The following is a 17,922-nucleotide window of genomic DNA, read 5'->3' as shown; positions in this document are numbered from 1 at the left end:
TTGCTCAGTTTTATTGTGTGTGTAATGTAATTTGTATGTGTATAGTATAAATGCTGTGTTGTGTGTAATTTATTATTATTACATTATAGTTATAAAATTGTGCAAGTGTTCTGAAACTCTCCATCGTATAGTACAAAATTATGGAAAAATAGTTTGAATTGATTTGTGTTAGAAAAACTGCATTTTTAAACTTATTTTTAAATTTTGCAGGGTATATTATTGCAGCAGTGGTTGTTTTACTTTGCCTGGCTACTTTGCTATTTTGCAATATTCAACGTCAATACAAATGTCTAGGTAAGTGTAACCCCCTTGTACCACCCTTTGTTTATCGGTAATGCAAGGCCCTGAGCTCTTTTATAATGGTGTCACCACCTCTCTTGTTTGCAGGTACAATATCTCCCACCATCAGCCTTTTAATACATAATCCAATCACTGTTACTCAAATATTAAGGAAAAAATAACTCTTTACTCAAATGAAACATGAACAGTTTTCCAAACTTGATAAGTTACAAATATATACACTATACATAAAACATGAACAATAACTTATTTATAACTATACATATATCATGGGTCCGAAACTACTGGTGAGCTCACCCGGACTTATTTCCACAGTCAGTGAATATTATTCACTCCGTTGGGGGCCACAAACGTAGCTCGGGTGCGTAGTGACCAAACAAACAAAAACAGAAACTGGCCCCTTCACTTGAAAGTTTACTCAAGCCACTTTAAAACAAACAAACAAAACAAACACGACCTTGTTTTATATATTCCTCTTTATACTGGGTACCTCCTTTGGGCCTCTCGTCTCCCTTTTTTCTCAAACACCCTCTTTACTCGCTGATCGCCATTTCTGCACTTGTGTCCTGCCGTCTTTCCCTTTATCAACCAACTCTTTTTTTTGTTTTAGCCGTTTGCTAAATTTAGTTCCTCTTTCTTTCCGTCTTGTTTCGGCGTGCTACCTCAACAGTGGGTCTCTTTCTCGTTCTTTCTTTTCGTCTTGTTTCGTTCTGCTGCCTCAACTGCGACTCTTCTTCTCGTTCTTTCTCTTCGTCTTGTTTCAGCGTGCTGCCTCAGATAAAAGCTTCTCCATCTTAAAATGCTTTCTACATTGGTTCCATATTCTGAGTGAGTGAAGCGCAATTAGGTTATTAGTATATTGCCGATACCTTGCATTTATTGGGGCACAAAGCAGGGAATATAAAGAAGTACTGCAGGATTTTACTTCTATTGCAGGTAGAACTGCCACTTTTCATCACTATACTAGACTAAAGTACACCCCTTCCCACCTCTGGTCTCTCTCTCAGTCAAGTAGAGCTAAATGCCTTCCTGAACAGATGAGTTGCAGAAAGCATAGCAGGAGGAAGTAGCAGGATTTGGAGGTTCCAATACACAGCCACAAACAGTAACGCTTGGTAATTTCAGGCGTGATCGCCCCGGAGCCATAAGCCAGATTAGTATGAACATCAGATCAGTTCCCAGTCATAGAGTACTGTAAGATGAAACGGGAGCAGATCAGCATAGCGAATATAATATAATCACGGAGACAGACCATCCCGCGGTCCTAGATCACCAGGTATAAAGAAATGTTCGTAGGTCTCGTCCCGTGATCGACAGACTCAGCTGTTCCCAGTTAAAGTGGAGTCCATAAAATCGGTAAATATTAAGCCAAATCCATGCAATTCGAGTCAGCTGTATCCGCGAACTATATGTACAATAAAAGACATAAAACAAGCATAAGAAAGTGTACAATTAAGGCAAATTTTGCGAAAAGTGTTGCTAACAGGGATAGATGTCAGATTATCATTATCAATATGTTTCACAATCTTGTCAAAATTTTTTGCTAGTTGAGACATTTGAGCTGTTAATGGCCTAATAACTGCATTCTCCACATGTGCCCTATCATTTGTTTGGCTCACCTTAGTCTGATCAGTCTTTAGCCTCCATTGAATTTACAGTGACTAAACTTATGTTTACTCAGAGTGCTGAGATGCTTTATTCTCTCTGTTTCCTTCCTGGAAGATTTAGTTATCTTCTCTAGAATGACAACATCATCCTCCTTCAGGTCAGTGAGAAGTGGTTTTATGCCTTGTCTGATGTTGTTATTCTTTTCATTCAACCCCTGATAAAAGGTATGAAGTAATAACTAATTTTTAATCATACCTGAATTCAGCTCCATGCTGCTGTGAGTTGTGGCAGACGGCTGGGTGCCACCCCCAGCCGGGACGCCCAGGAAGACAGGAAGAGGGTTCATGCCTCCTCCAGAACACGAGAGGGTGACCGCCCTGGTTCCATTAGGGGCCACGGGTGCAGGGCTTGGAAGCCCCACCCTGTAGGGGCCCATGGTCTCCGCCAGGGGACTCCCCCATGCCTGAAGAACCCAGAACCCCAACACTTCCACCACACCAGGAAGTGCCGGGGGGAAGAAGACCGGCCTGAGAGCAAGCAGAGAGAGTGAGAGCCTGGACTTTGGGGGAGATTGGTGCTGGAGGCACTGGGTTTGTGCACTTTATTGGACTTATTATTATGTACAATAAGCGTGTGGTGGACTTGAATATGGTGTCCGTCTGTCTGTGTCCGGGCAGCTTATCACAGAATCCAACAGCACACACTGTCAAAGATCCATTATATGATATACAAATTGTTCGGGTGTTTCCCAGTCTTGTTGATTCGTGTTGCATAGCTCATGAAACAGTTCTGTGCTGCTTTTCTCCCTAATGTGTAACCTAAAAAATTATCTGTGTTCATCCGGTGTGAGATCATCTCTACTCATTAGAAAATCTTTGACGATGCCATGCTTAACTACTTTTAGAGCAGACTTAATAAGTTCTAACTTAGTAAATCCCTCATGTAATCTTGCATCTATTTGTTTGCTAAGGTTACTGTATGAAATTTCAGAACCCCCATCATAGATTTGTTCGCCATGGACTTTGAACTCCCTCTGAGGCAGAAAAGCGGAAACTTAAGTGAGTCTTACTACTTGATTTGTAGTCATATTACGAGGGCATTCTTTTCCCAAGTCCCCAGAGTTCCTACTAATTTCAAAATTTGTGCCAAGGTGTTTAGCTTTGCTTGACTGAGTACCTTGATTCAGTCCTGTGGTATATATGTATATGTGTGCTTTCTTTGGCAATAAAGACCACATTTAAACTTCATGTTATTTGTCCAAATAAGATCTCTACAGAAAACTGAATTTGAATCCAGTATGAAGTAGGATTGTAATTGAGTGAAAACTGAATGAAAATACAACCCCAAATCAGAAAAAGTTGGGACGGTATGGAAAATGCAAAAAAAAAAAAATACAAAAAAACCCAGTGATTCTTAAATTTACTTTGACTTTTATTTCATTGCAGGCAGTATGAACCGAAGAAATGTCATGCTTTGTCTTGTCAACTTCTTTCATTGCTTAATATACTGAACATCCATTCTTGCATTTCAGGCCTGCAACACATTCCAAAAAAAGTTGGGGTGGTAAAGCATTTACCACTTTATAATGTCACCATTCCTTTTTACAACACTTAAAATACATTTTTGCACTGAGGATAGCAAGCAGTGAAGCATTTCAGGTGTTATTTTGTCCTATTCCTCCTGCATACATGTCTTAAGGTTTTCAAGAGTTATGATGTCATCATTGTTGCATTTTTCGTTTCAAAATTCTCCACACATTCTCTATTGGGGACAGATCAGGACTGCAGGCAGGCCAGTCCAGTACCTGTACCCTCTTCTTCCACAGTTATGCCTTTGTAATGTGTGCAGAATGTGGCTTTGCATTGTCTTTTTGAAGAATGCATGGATATCCATGAAAAACTTTGCACAGTATATGCTGCTCTAAAATCTTAATGTTTTTTTTTTGGATTAATGCTGACAGAAGTATAAGTTATCTTTGCCAAAGGCACTAATACAACCCCATACCATGACAGACACTGGCTTTTGGACGGTTCTTGATGCAGTGCTGTCTGAGGGATCAGAGATCACAGGTGTTCAGCTTAGGCTTGTACCCTTGCACTTTATGCACTCAAATTCTTCCAGATTCCTTGAATCATTTAATGATATTATGTACTGTAGAGAGAGAAATAGGCAAATCCCTTCCTATCTTTCTTTGAGGATTATTGTTTTTAAACATTTCAATAGTTTTCTCATGCATTTGTTGACAAACTGAAGATCCTTTGCTCATCTTTGCTCCTCAAAGACTTAGCCTTTCATGGTACCAAATCATGATTACAATCACCTGTTGATATCACCTATTTGAAGTCATATAATTATTTAATTATTTTACCTCATTACTGGCCCTAGTTTGCCCTCATCCCAGCTATTTTTTTGGAATGGGTTGCAGGCCTGAAATGCAGGAGTGGATGTATATTAACAATTGAAATGAAGCTGAACAGACAAAACAGTGAAATAAAGTGAGATTTGATATCACACAGAGATGGCATCACCACATGACATTCATCAGCAGACTTGAGTGGTCGAAAAGGAGCATTAGAACCTCAGAAGTGTCTCCATATATATAGGTGCTGATCTACTGATTACTCTGTAGGCAAGCATAAAGGTCTGGAACTTTATAAGTGCTACTACAGGGAGCCAATGTAGTGATCTGAATAGACGTGTGGCATGTGTCTTGTTTGGCTGACTGAACACCAGACATGCTGCTGCATTTTTAATCATCTTGGTAACACATGCCAGTACTCCTGCCAGCAGAGTATTTCAGTAGTCCAGACGTGACAGGACTAAAGTGTAGACCAGGTGTTGTGCTGCTTACTCTGTTAGATTGTAGAACCCTTTGCAATGGCACAGTTGCACAATTTTAGACTTCGGGCACCTTGAACAGTATTTGAGTACCCAGGGAATGGGAGAATTGAGACAACAATTAAAACAGAAATTGTTTTATCTGTCGAAATGCTGATGAGATAAAGGGGATTATCATAGAAGGACTTCAACAGAAAATTTCTCTATATGCAGATGATAAAGTACTATATATATCGATCCACAAAATACTGTGCCCTATAGTCCAAACAGCGCTAACAGAATTTCAAAAGATTTCTGATCTCAGAATTAATTTGAATAAAAGTGTGCTCTTTCCAGTGAATTCTCAAGCACACAATATTAGATTGGGCACCTTCCCTTTTATCATCGCAAATCAGTTTAAATACCTAGGGGTAAACATCACAAGTAGACATAAAGCTCTTTATCAACAAAATTTTGCCATCTGTATGGAATAAATTAAGCAAGACTTGCATAGATGGTCTACCCTTCATCTCACTTTAGCTGGAAGAATTAACATGGTCAAGATGACTGTCCTTTCTAAGCTTCTTTTTCTATTTCAAAACATTACAATATACATCAATAAATAATTTTTTAAGCAATTAAATTCAACCATAACCTCATTTATTTGGAATTCAAAACATCCATGTATCCAAAGGGCAACCCTACAAAGACCTAAGGCAGAAGGTAGCATAGTTCTACCTAACTTTCAGTTTTATTACTGGGCAGCAAATATACAAACTATAAAAACCTGGACACAAATAGGTGAACATACACAGGCTTGGTCCGCAATAAAAATAAAATCCTGCAATACTTATTTATATTCCTTGCTTTGTACCCCAACAAGTACCAATCACCAATATACTAGCAACCCAATTGTGCTTCACTCACTCAGAATATGGAACCAATTTAGGAAATATTTTAAGATAGAGAAGATATTATCTATGGCACTTTTGCACAAGAACCACATTTTTCCACCCTCTCAAACATATGCAGTTTTTAATGTCTGGAAAACATTCAGGATTAAATCACTTAGAGATCTCTACATAGACAACGTCTTCGCATCCTATGAACAATTACACTCCAAATTTAACTTTCCAGCAACACATTTCTTTCACTACCTTTTAAACAAAACCTACCCAATTTCCCTCACCTCCCAACTACCTCTCTATTCCGGAAAAATCTCTGTAATATATAAAAACATTTTACAGTTCCTCCCTTTCAAAGATCCCAGAGTACAATGAGAAAAGAATCTCTCACTCAACATCTCAGAAAAGGAGTGGAAGGTAGCAATGTACAGAATTCACTCGAGCTCCATATGCGCAAAGCATGCAATTATTCAATTTAAAATTATATATTAAGCGCATCTCTCTCGTATAAATGTTTCCAGGGCAAGATCCAACCTGTGAACGTTTCAATCAAGTTCCAGCATCTTTGGGCCATATGTTTTGGGGGTGCACCAAATTAACATAATTTTGGACCAAAATTTTTAAATGCCTCTCACACAGCCTGGGCATCATAATCCCTCCTAAGCCCCTAACAGCTGTGCTTGGTCTATTTCCAGACGGGCTTAAAGTCGAGAAGGACAAACAAACTGTAATTGCCTTTAGTTCAATACAATACAATACAATACAATACAGTTTAGTTTTGTATAGCCCAAAATCACACAGGAAGTGCAGCAATGAGCTTTAACAGGCCCTGCCTCTTGACAGCCCCCCAGCCTTGACTCTCTAAGAAGACAAGGAAAAGCTCCCAAAAAAAAACCTTATAGGAAAAAATGGAAGAAACCTTGGGAAAGGCAGTTCAAAGAGAGACCCCTTTCCAGGTAGGTTGGGCGTGCAGTGGGTGTCAAAAGAAGGGGGTCAATACAATACAATACAATACACAGAACAGAACAAATCCTCAATACAGTATAAAATAAAAAGTTTTTTTAGAAGTAAAAAAAAATTTAGAACTACGGAGCAGAATTTAACAGTAGATGATATCATATAATAAGAAATGGATATTTTTAGAGTCCTGGAGACCTCATCCATCAACCTGCCTCCCCCATTTGGCCATTCCACGGGTGAAACAGTGCTGAGCCAGCCAATCCGATGAAAGGACCCCTCTTTCCCACGATTCCTGCAATCCTCCATCAGAGATAACTTTACCTTAGGCAGGCAAAACAACTTGGCAGGTAGGCCGTGGCACCAAGTGTCACATTTGAGTACCGAGAAGAGAAACAGAAAAGGTGAGGGTTAGTATCCAATTATAACTATTGTGTTACTTATGTTTTAGTGTTAATGACTAACAACAGAGATGCAGTATGTACAGTTAATCAGCAGCTCTAGTCAGGATATGCTAAACTGAAGTAGTGAGTCTTCAGCTGGGATTTAAAAGCTGACACCGATGGGGCATCTCTTATAGTAGCAGGCAGACCATTCCACAGTTTAGGGACCCTGTAACTAAAAGCTCGACCTCCCATTGTTATTTTATTAATCCTTGGAACCATAAGCAGACCGGTATCTTGAGATCTTAATGTGCGCTCTGGTTTGTAAGTCATGATAAGTTCAGGCAAGTAAGCCGGACCTTGGTCATTTAATGCTTTATATGTTACAAGGATGACTTTGAAATCTGCCCTAAACTTAACCAGGAGCCAGTGTAAGGATTTAAGAACTGGAGTTATGTGTTCGTATTTTCTTGTTCTTGCCAACTTCACTATTGGCACGTAGACTTATCTTGCTCAACTAGAAGAATCCTAACTCTCTTATTCTAAGTCAGTGGGTAACTGAGGTTATATACTATTTGAAAGTGGAAAAAATCAAATTTGCACTTAGAGGATCTGTATAAAACTTTTTCAGAACCTGGCAGGATCTAATCAATAACATTTTAGAATAAGCATTTAAATTGAGGAAGCGGATTCTCTCCCCTCTTTTTATATTCTATGTATTTTTATTCATTTATCAATTTATCTATTTACTTATTTTCATTTTTATTGAAGTTTTACTCTGCTGGTCTAGCTGTCTTTCTCATTGGGTGGGGGTTGATTTGTTTCGAACCTAGTTTTGTTAAACTTGATATGCTTGTATGGAATGTTATTTGATTTTAATAAAATCAAAATGTTAAAAAAAATATTTTTTATTCCAGATGTGCTAAAAACAATTTTAAATAATATGTTGAGATGGGTATGCAGTCCAATGCAAGAACACTAACAAAAACAAGAAAAAAAATCTGTGTGTTTTATTCATTTCAATTTTACTCTGTTCTCCTTTGCATAGCTCCAGGTTGGGGTGGGATGGGCCCTGATGGGGGGTTTCAAATTTATATTTGAAAATGATTTTTTACTTTGTTATCCACTTCCTATTTTTTGAAGTCAAATAAAAAAATTGATCAAAAAAATAAATGTAGGTGCTATATTCAATAATTACAGTGGCTCCAAAGCAAAAAAGTGATGAGACAAACCAATAAAAACCAAAAAAGACCCTTCTTACACAGACAGTTCATGTAGAACAAACAGAAAAATAATTGAAATCAAAAAGTGAAACAATTGATCATGAAGACAATAACAAAAAATGAGCACCCACAACCATGTTTTACCACCCACAATATATACTGTACAATAAGAAGTAAACTGGCCTCACTAATATATACAAAATTAAGTACTTTTCTCACTGCTCCTCACAATCAGAAGTTTTGAAGTTCACATTAGTCCAAAGACCAGGCAGAAGACACCCTTTTCTGTCTGGAGTACAATTTTATACTGCTAGTGTTTTAGTGTAGCCAATCTCCATTCACATCGTCCAGGGTTCTCCAATAATAAGACGTTGGAATGTACACCGGGTGTCACCCTCTGTTCAGGTATGGTTTTACCCATATCTTTCTTTAATTTCTCTGCACATGTGCATGTTTGCAACCGCATTGTACTGGCTGCTCATTCCCCTCACAAGTAACTTAAATGAAGAACTTTCACTTTATTTTCATGTTGTTTTCTTTGTCTTTCAAACAGTATTTCTCTATCTGCATGCTTTTGCCAGCTCCTTCCTAAATTCAGCACTCTGTGTCTTTCTCATTAAACTTAGCACACTGCTCACTAACTCATGCAGCAAATTAATATGCAAGTCCCAACGTTGAGCCATTTGAATCCAAAAGCACACTCAGGAATTCCATAGCAGATTCAGACGCAAGACTCTGCGCCATCCATTTCAGTCTAGGAGAAGGCTTCTGACTTGTAGCCCTACAAGTCAGTTAACAACTCACAAGCAGACACAGAATGCCGGTGTGACTTTGCCCCTGCCACCACATTATCCCTTGATGGACCACTAAAACAGTGAGTAACTTTTACTTCTATAACCATTTACACATCCGTGATAAAATATACATATACATTCGACTCTATCAGACACTTTTTCTGCTTCCAAAGATAATAAGTTCTCTGGTGTGTTAGATTTTGTGGGTGAGTATATTATAGCATCCCAGTTTCTTCGTTTCCCTATTTCAGATGACACTAGTATTATATTGTATTTAAGAAAGAAGTCAACTAAGGACCTCTAAGGCATTTATTTCTCAAACTACAGGCTCTGATGAATCCTGTGTTATCGTGTGTGGTATGACATGGGATCCAAAATAAGCATTGGGGTACCAACTGGGTTGCCCTCTTTAATCAGTAAACTACTAAACAACAAAAACAGTGTGCAATGGAACAAATTAGCAAAAAATAATGGCTGCTTTGCCTTCTACTTTGTGAGGTCTAGTCTGTAGTAGAGCTCCGTCTCCGTCCGAGCTTTTGTACAAATGAGACGCCGCCTTTTGGAAGCGCCTCGAGTATACAACACCCTGACTGGAAGGGGCAGAGTCAGTTGCCCTCATTGCACACCTTCTCTGTGCAGTAGGAACAGAAAGAGACGATACTGTTAGCAACAGCGCTCCCTCTCGTCCCAGGTTAGTTTTGCTTAATAAACACTTTTTTATGAAATCTTACATTTCTTGGCAATTTGTCATATGGAATAATCTACATTCTCCAAACAAAGTACACTTTCTTAAGAAAGCTGTTTCATTTTTGCCATTTTTTAAAACTAGAACTGAACTGAACTTTAGGAATGCCAGTACCTTGCAACCCAGGTGAACAGAATAACAGGTTTACAACAGGAAATACAATCCTCACTTTTATTATTTCACTTCAGATGGGCAAAGCTGTTGTATCATCAGTAAACTGTTGAGATGAGGGAGCTGAGCAAGTATAACTTGATTGCATTGGCTGACTTTACACAAAGATTTATGAATTGATGAACTGCTTACTAGATGAACTGCTAATTGTGATTTTTGTCCAGCATATGACAGACAGCACTTTGTTTTAATCTCACATTAAAATTTCCTTGCCCTGGTGAAAGAGCCAAACCCATTAGTATTTGTCTCTGTGTCTTTACATCCGTCTACATACTAAAAAAGTATGTGTATCTCATTTAGATGGTAAGTGGTATTAAAGGATTCCAGTAACTGAAACTAATAGTTTGTTCAGAAATCAATAAAACATTAGATATGTTCACACATATCTTTTGGTTTTTTCAGTCATGTGAGATACTTCCAGTCTTTTCGGAGGAGTATGAACAGCAAAAAAACACATTGATCCAAAACTTTTCCAATCACATTTAGGCTACTTAAACTTGTGGTACTAAGTCTAATTTAGCTATACGTGATTTGAAATTGACCTGTGTTTGAATGCTTGAATCAGGATTGTCTAAACGTTTACACTATTTTACTTCAATGTTTATGCTGTATCTCTACGTACCAGTACAGACTCACTGTGCCAAAAGAAAAAAGCAAAGTGGTGGACTTAATAAATATTTGGAGCAGCTGTTGCCAGCCAATACATCCCAATGGCTAGGTCTTCTCCGACAGAAATGGTGTGCCTAAAGCAGTTATTTTTCTGAGTGTCTTTGTGTATCAAATGACATTCTATAACACAGTGTTAATTTTGTTGATAAAAACTGAGATGAAAAATACTCGTTAAAAGACATTTTTTCTGTGATGAAAACAGAACAAATACTAAATAAAAATGCACCATTAATGACGAAAACTTAGATAAGTGCTTTTAAAATCATTATTGACAAAAACCAAACAAAATAAAAATGATTCAAACAGAGAACTGGACAATGAGCAATGTGAAGCTCTTTGCACATGGTTCACCAACAAATAATGAGCTTGAATGGAGTGGTTCAGTCTTCAAAACTTGTATGCATGTAAATGGTTAACACTAGTTTGGGCGCCATTAGAAAATCATCACATCAGCCAGAATCCTGCTCCACTCCACTTTGCTAAGTCGGCTAACGTGATTCCCAGACGAAAAAAGCGGTCGGACGTATGGACCAACTTTAATTACAATGCTGATGAAAATAAAGCCCACTGTAAGCCATGTAGAATGAAGCTTACAGGAAAGAACGCCACAAACCTGAGAGGCTTCTAGAGGCACACCATCCTGAGATTCATGCCAAGGGTATGTAACGTTATCTAGGTGGCGACTTGCCTCCGCCAATACTGTTACCTCTGGCTGTCGTTCACCATCCTAATACTAATGTGTCAAGTTAATTTTAGGTGTGTGGCTAGAAGGGATGTCTGTTTGTAAGTTTGGTATTGCACTCTTGCATGACCTCATATATATAAATAACTTTGAATGGCACGATGATATGTGAGAATAATGTCAGTAAAAACTAGATATGAAAAAGGCTGAACAGTGGTGATGATACGGCACCGCATCAACATGTTGAAAAGAAAAACAGCAGAAGTCATGTCTTGCAATGTTGTGTGTTCGAGAATTTCAGTGTGCGACTGAGGAAAACGTGCTTATTAATGAAAAGAAAAAAAGCCAACACACAGACACACACAAGCTTTTGTTATTGCCTGATTTATGCCTTTATGAATTACTTAAAAACAGATTTGTGCAGCTTTGAGAGCACAATCAGTAGTGCTCACCCTCAGATGTGAGATGTAACTGTTTAGCTTGCAATGTCACGCATGTGTTAATGCAGATAAAATGATGGGGGAATTAATCACAATTAATGCAGTGTTCTACACATTCCCGATAAAAGAACGGAAGCTTTGTATTTGTTCCTTGATTGTAATGATCACATCTGCATGTTTGTCCATGCATCCATCCATTTTGTAACTGGTAGATATAATTCAGGATTGTGGTTGAAGCCACCTCACACGCATCCATTTACACATACGGGCACAGTGGCACTGACAACAATAGTTGGAGCAATTAAAAATCGAGGTGAGTTTCAAACAAATAACTGTTTGGTTGTCATCATCACTGATGATTACGACTAACATAAAATGTTTAGGATTTCAGTGCTTGAAGCACATCTCCCAATTCGATATTGTGACACGCAAGTTGCCATCTTGCACCCCAAAGACAAGGCTGAATCTAAGTACTTTATGAAAACCAGCTTTATTTAGCTCGAAATAGGAACAGTGGGGTTATTTATTGCAGCGGGAGCTACCCCTCTATTATACACAGTCACAGCAAATGGGCAGGGTCGGGGCTATGTCAATGGCCAAGTTACAATGTTCACTGCATCACCTGTCGGGCAGACAGATGTGTTGTGTGCGAAGGCATTGAGCTTGCAGTTGCCTTTGTGGTACTGCAAACCTGTGGGGTGCTGTGAACCTGCAGTTGCCTCCGTGAGGAACAAGCAGCCCACGACAGATGCAGCAATCGCATTTCGCCGTGTCTTACCATTGGGGTGGGTCTCAAAAGACTTAAAAAATCTCACACACCCCCAGCTTTGTACACACTGTTGTAGGCAAAGCGACTGCCTAAGCCAGGCGCGGCCAGGCGCAAGAGAACAAACATCAAAAGCAAATGGCTATAAACTAAGAAACCATTGAGTGAGCCGAGCATTCGTATCCTTCTGTCTTTAGAGCCATTTAAGCAGGTTGTGGTCCATCACCAGGGTAAACCACCACCCCCACAAGTAATACCAGAGGGCCTCAACTGCCCACTTATTCACTAAACATTCCTTCTCAATGGTTGAGTAATTGTGCTCTCTGGGAAGCAGTTTCCTGCTGAGAAATGTAAAGGGGTGTTCTTCTCACTTAAAACATTGTAAAACCACCAATCCTAAACCGAAAGCACTTGCATCTGCCTGCAGAATAAATTCCTTCAAAGAGTCAGAATTTCACAGAACTGGGAATGAGGATAAAGCGACTTTTAAGTCTGAGAAGGCTCTGTCACAGGCATCGGCCCAGACAATACTATAGTTCGTTCTGCCCTTTGTCAAGTCAGTGAGGGGGGTGGCCCAGTGCACAAAATTGGGAATGAACCACCTGTAGTATAATGTGAGCCCAAGGAAGGCACAAACAGCAGTTTGAATGGACTCAACCCAGTGGAGGTTTGAGGGGACTCCGGAACAGCAAACAGTATAAAAGGCAATGCGGTGTATCATCTGTTTCAACTTTTTATTAAATCGCTCAGTCAGGCCATTTATCTGCATACTGTAAACAGTGGTGCTTAATTGCCAAGCTCTCACACAGCTACTTCATGACGCGAGAGATGAAAGGTGTACCCTAGTCATTTAAAATCTTGTAAATACATTTGAACATTTCTGAGAGAGCCCAGCCACATCAGGGTATCTTGTCACATAGTCAACCTACACAAGCATATACTGAAAATCATTTTTACTCTTGGGGAGTGGACCCACAATATCTAGCCCAACCCTCTCACAGAAAACATCTAAAATTAGTATCAGTGAGAGGGGATCCCTAGCGGGTCTATGAGTGAAAACAATCTGACAGTTGGGACACATTCTTCAAAACTGCTCTGAATCCCGGTTCATATTCAGCCAATAAAAGCATTTCAAAATGCATTCCCTCATCTTCACTGCACCAAGATGGCCACCCAAAATGTGACTGTGAGCAATTTTAAAAATCATCTCCCTATGTCCACTTGGCACCACCAAATGCTTAATCTGCCTATCCCCCATGCAATCAGAAATCACCCGATACAAGAAACCATCCTTAATTAAAAAGTGGGGTGTTTCAAAGTTTGGGTTCTCTCTCTCCAGACAGTAAGAATCATTTGCCATGTGTGCTTGTTTGAATGCAAAATCTAAGTTGCTATTGAATCGATCCAGGTGGGTAAACAGTCTGAGTGGCAGTCTCTGCTTCCTCTGCGCCTATCTCAGCATTGCGCTCACCCCCTGCCTTCGCTGGGGTCTGTAGCAGGTGCCAGGTTTGGGGAGGTTGCTGGCTCGAGCGACAGTGAGGTAAAGTCCGCCAGCTGTCCCGGTTCCTCACTTGAGGATTCGTCCCCATTTTACTGGACAACTAGGGTTCAATTTCAAACTCGGCTCCTTCACTGACGTTATCAACGGTGAGCCCCTCTCTGTCTACTACAGAGGGAGGCGCTCTGCAGGTAGACAAGACCAGTGGGAAAAGGGCATTCATCGTCCCCATTAAAAGAGACCAGAGTGAAGTGTCTGATATGGGAGTCCAAACCTTAAAGTTCTTCCCTTTAAATTTCAGAGGGAGTAACATAATCTCATATGTTTTAACGTCCCCATGGTTGCAGCGAACGTTCACCCAGTCTGTGGCAATATAAGGGGTCTGCTGGAGCAAGTAGTAGGTCGCTTACCAGAGTCCAACGTTGCCAGAATTTCACATCCGGCCATCGTAATAGAGATCTTAAAATTGTCTTTCCTTAACATCTTGGGTGAAACTTGCAAGCCACATACCTGGGCCAGACCAATGGCCATGGTCTGTGAAGGTGGGAGGCAGCACTCCCGAGCCAGATATTCCAGTTGATCTCAGCAAAAGCAGTTGCGTTCAGTCCCCACTATGGAGTTCCTAGGATAGTGCAGGTTGGATTGAAGTCAGGGCCAATCCTGGGTAGCCCCTCTGTTTCCAGGTGGCTTGTGCACCATCCAGTCTACAGGTCACTTCCAACATCGAGTGGATGTCATTCTGGAGCATCTCAGCATAAAGAACCTCGTCTATCCCTGACAGGACTGCATCAATAGCGAGCTTCTCTCCTAAGCTTCTCCAGCTTTGAATCAGGTCCACAAAGTCCTAGACCTGTCCTCATATAGGGAGGTCCAGGTCAATGTGCCAGAGACGAAACTGGTGCCCTTTGGCCACTGGGCTCATAGTTGTGCAGAGGAAATCATAATCATCGAGCCTTTCAGGTGGGAGGTTTCACATGACCTATAGGGCTTCTTCGGTTAAAAACAGGGCCACAATAGCTGCTCAGCCTCCCCTGTCCCAGTGTGTCAGTGTTGCCGTGCGCTCGAAGTAGAATTGGAAATACTCTGGGTCATCCGAGGGAGTCATCTTCACCAGCACATCCCTGGGGCACGTGAAGACAGTGGAGCCTACAGGAGCCTCACTTTGCTCAGCTGGTATCAGGAGGTTGTGTGCCTCTTGGGGTTCCATTGGTGCAAGACCCCACTTCTGGTACCATGTGACCTGTGAGTCATGGCCTTGCACCCCAAAGATGAGGATGAGTCCAAGTACTTTGGGAAAAGCAGTTGCCTCAATGGTACTGCGAACTTGCGGGGCACTGGGAACCTGCGGTTGCCTCAGCAACGGACAAGCAGCCCTCGACAGATGCAGCAATCCCATTTCGACATGTCACCCAATTGGGGTGGGTCTCAAATGAATTCAAAAATCTTGCAATATGTACATGTACAGTACAGCAAAATAGCATTGCTTTACTACTGAACTAAATTTGTGTTATTTGTTTGGTTTTTGAGGGTAAACTAATGTTTATGAGCATAACCTCTAAAATGTGAAGAACATAGTAAAAGTTATGTCATATAAATGTTTTGGTAAAATCTTATAGCACCATAACTAAGGCCTGTTGAGGGCCAGAAAACTGTGATGACAGACCATAGCTGCCATTATCTGACCAAGACCTTTGGAGTAAATCTTTTCTACACCTACTCTTCATTTTATGTTAAAATGGCCGTGCAATATGTAACACAGAGAATGGAAAAGGCAGTCGCCATCTCCGGGCATGGAAACCACTCTGTAAGTGATAGTTCTTTGATCGATGGTGATCACCTCGATAGACATGTTAATGGGGGTACGGTTGGAACGATAAAGGAAATGGGTACCTGAACAATGTAAACTAAGTCTAAAATACCTACACAATAACTATAGTCGTAATAAATGAACAATAAAACAGCAGAGAAGCTGTGTATTAAATAAAAAGGCTGCAGTTATCAGCAGGGAGACGTGAATACCGTGGCGAAGCAAGGAAGGGAATGAAGAGACCGTAGCGACGGAAGGCCTTATATAGACAGGCCGCCAACTACGTGGGAGGTATGGGGATGGGGGACCCAACACCGCCTCACACGGCAACCGAGCTGCAGGCTATGGACGTATATATGTATATAAGTAGGATTCAGTTATTGTTGGGAACCCGCATACCAAATTTCTTGAAGATGGGCCTATAAGTAACAAAGACCGTTGGAAAGTTCAATATGGTGGCCAACAGTGGCATCATACCACCGAAATAAGTATGTACATCGGTTTCGGTTAGCGCAGGGAAGCCGCCTACCAAATTTCGTGAAGATGGGGCCATAAATACAAAAGTTTAACATGGTGGACGTTGTCTACCGTTATGACCGTTACGCGTAGAATTTCGAAATGAAACGTGCTTAACTTTTGTAAGTAAGCTGTAAGGAATGAGCCTGCCAAATTTCAGCCTTCTACCTACACGGGAAGTTGGAGAATTAGTGATGAGTGAGTCAGTGAGTGAGGGCTTTGCCTTTTATTAGTATAGACTAGCAAAATACCCGCGCTTCGCAGCGGAGAAGTACTGTGTTAAAGAGGTTATGTAAACATATATATATATATACATATATATACATATCTACATATACACATATCTACATATACATATATATACATATATATATATATATATATATATATATATATATATATATATATATATATATATACACATACATGTACACATCCACATATATATATATATATATATATACACATATCAACATATATATACATATACACACATACACATATACATATATACATATACACATACATACATAGTGCGTTGTAACACGTGCTGTGATTGTTACATGGGAGGGAGACGACAAATCACAGCTTCCCGGTTTCTAATCGGGCCTGTGATTGGTGCTTTGACTGATGCCCAGATCCCACAGTATCTCCCCTTAGGAGAGGTGTTAGGCAAGTGTAATTGAATAGCGGTGCTGCAAGTTTAGCTTTACACCTGTTTTTACGGCTTATTGACTGAAAGGGGCTTTCATGAAAAAAGTTATGGCTTTGCTACAGGATACACCCTCCACAAGTTAAGGAAGTAAAAATAAAGGTTTATATTTCTGTTTTATTTAAACCTTTTAAGTTTGTATGCGGGCGGCATGGTGGCGCAGTGAAAGGTGCCAGTTAGGAGACCCGGGTTCGCTTCCCTGTGTGGAGTTTGAATGTTCTCCCCGTGTCTGTCTGGGTTTCCTCCAGGTACTCCGGTTTCCTCCCACAGTCCAAAGACATGCAGGTTAGGTGCATTGGCGATTCTAAATTGTCCCTGGTGTGTGGGTGTGTGCGCCCTGCGGGGGGCTGGCACCTTGCCCGAGGTTTGTTTCCTGCCTTGTGCCCTGTGTTGGCAGGGATTGGCTCCTGTATTTAGGATATAGTGGGTTGGATAATGGATGGATGGACATTTGTATGCATAGCCCCATTTGCCCATTTTCGTTTTTTTTTCTTTCTTCAGTAATATTTCAGCAAACCCGGAGCTTGTCAGTTCAAATCCTGGTACTGACACCACTGTGTGACCCTGAGGAAGTCACTTCACCTGCCTGTGCTGCAAAAAACAAAAGTAATGTAACAAATTGTGCCTCAGATGTTGCAAGTTGCTGGAATAAAGGCATAAGTCAAATAGATAAATATGTATTATACACATAGGAACTATTCATTTATTTTCAGTTAAGTCACCTGCAGCAAACCTTTATAAATGAGGGTTTCTCCTTTTTAGATAGTGCAAACTGTTTCTTCTTCATTGAGGTTTTCTCTTGGAGAGCTTTTTTTATTTCATTGAAAATTAAAGCAGCAGCTGCCAAAATATGTAGCTTTCTTATTTATTTTTCAACATTGTGTAAAATAACTTTATAAAGTAACATAAAAGGTTTAAATATTGGTTAT

The 17,922-nt window shown here is 40.2% G+C and overlaps 1 protein-coding gene across 1 annotated transcript in view; it reads left to right on the top strand.

Annotated features, from left to right (window-relative positions):
* The first annotated feature begins 275 nt into the window (after positions 1-275).
* The window catches only part of LOC114643473 (uncharacterized), a 66,990-nt gene continuing 49,343 nt past the window's right edge, over positions 276-17,922 (top strand). The window contains exon 1 of the mRNA XM_051922979.1: positions 276-294. The gene's annotated coding sequence lies outside the window, so the exon portion shown is untranslated. The remainder of the gene's footprint in view (positions 295-17,922) is intronic.

The sequence above is a fragment of the Erpetoichthys calabaricus genome, chromosome 2 (genome assembly GCF_900747795.2).
Source record: "Erpetoichthys calabaricus chromosome 2, fErpCal1.3, whole genome shotgun sequence".
NCBI classification, from domain to species: domain Eukaryota; kingdom Metazoa; phylum Chordata; class Cladistia; order Polypteriformes; family Polypteridae; genus Erpetoichthys; species Erpetoichthys calabaricus.
The sequence above is the reverse complement of the archived record's forward strand: the minus strand, read 5'-3'. Positions and strand labels throughout refer to the sequence as shown.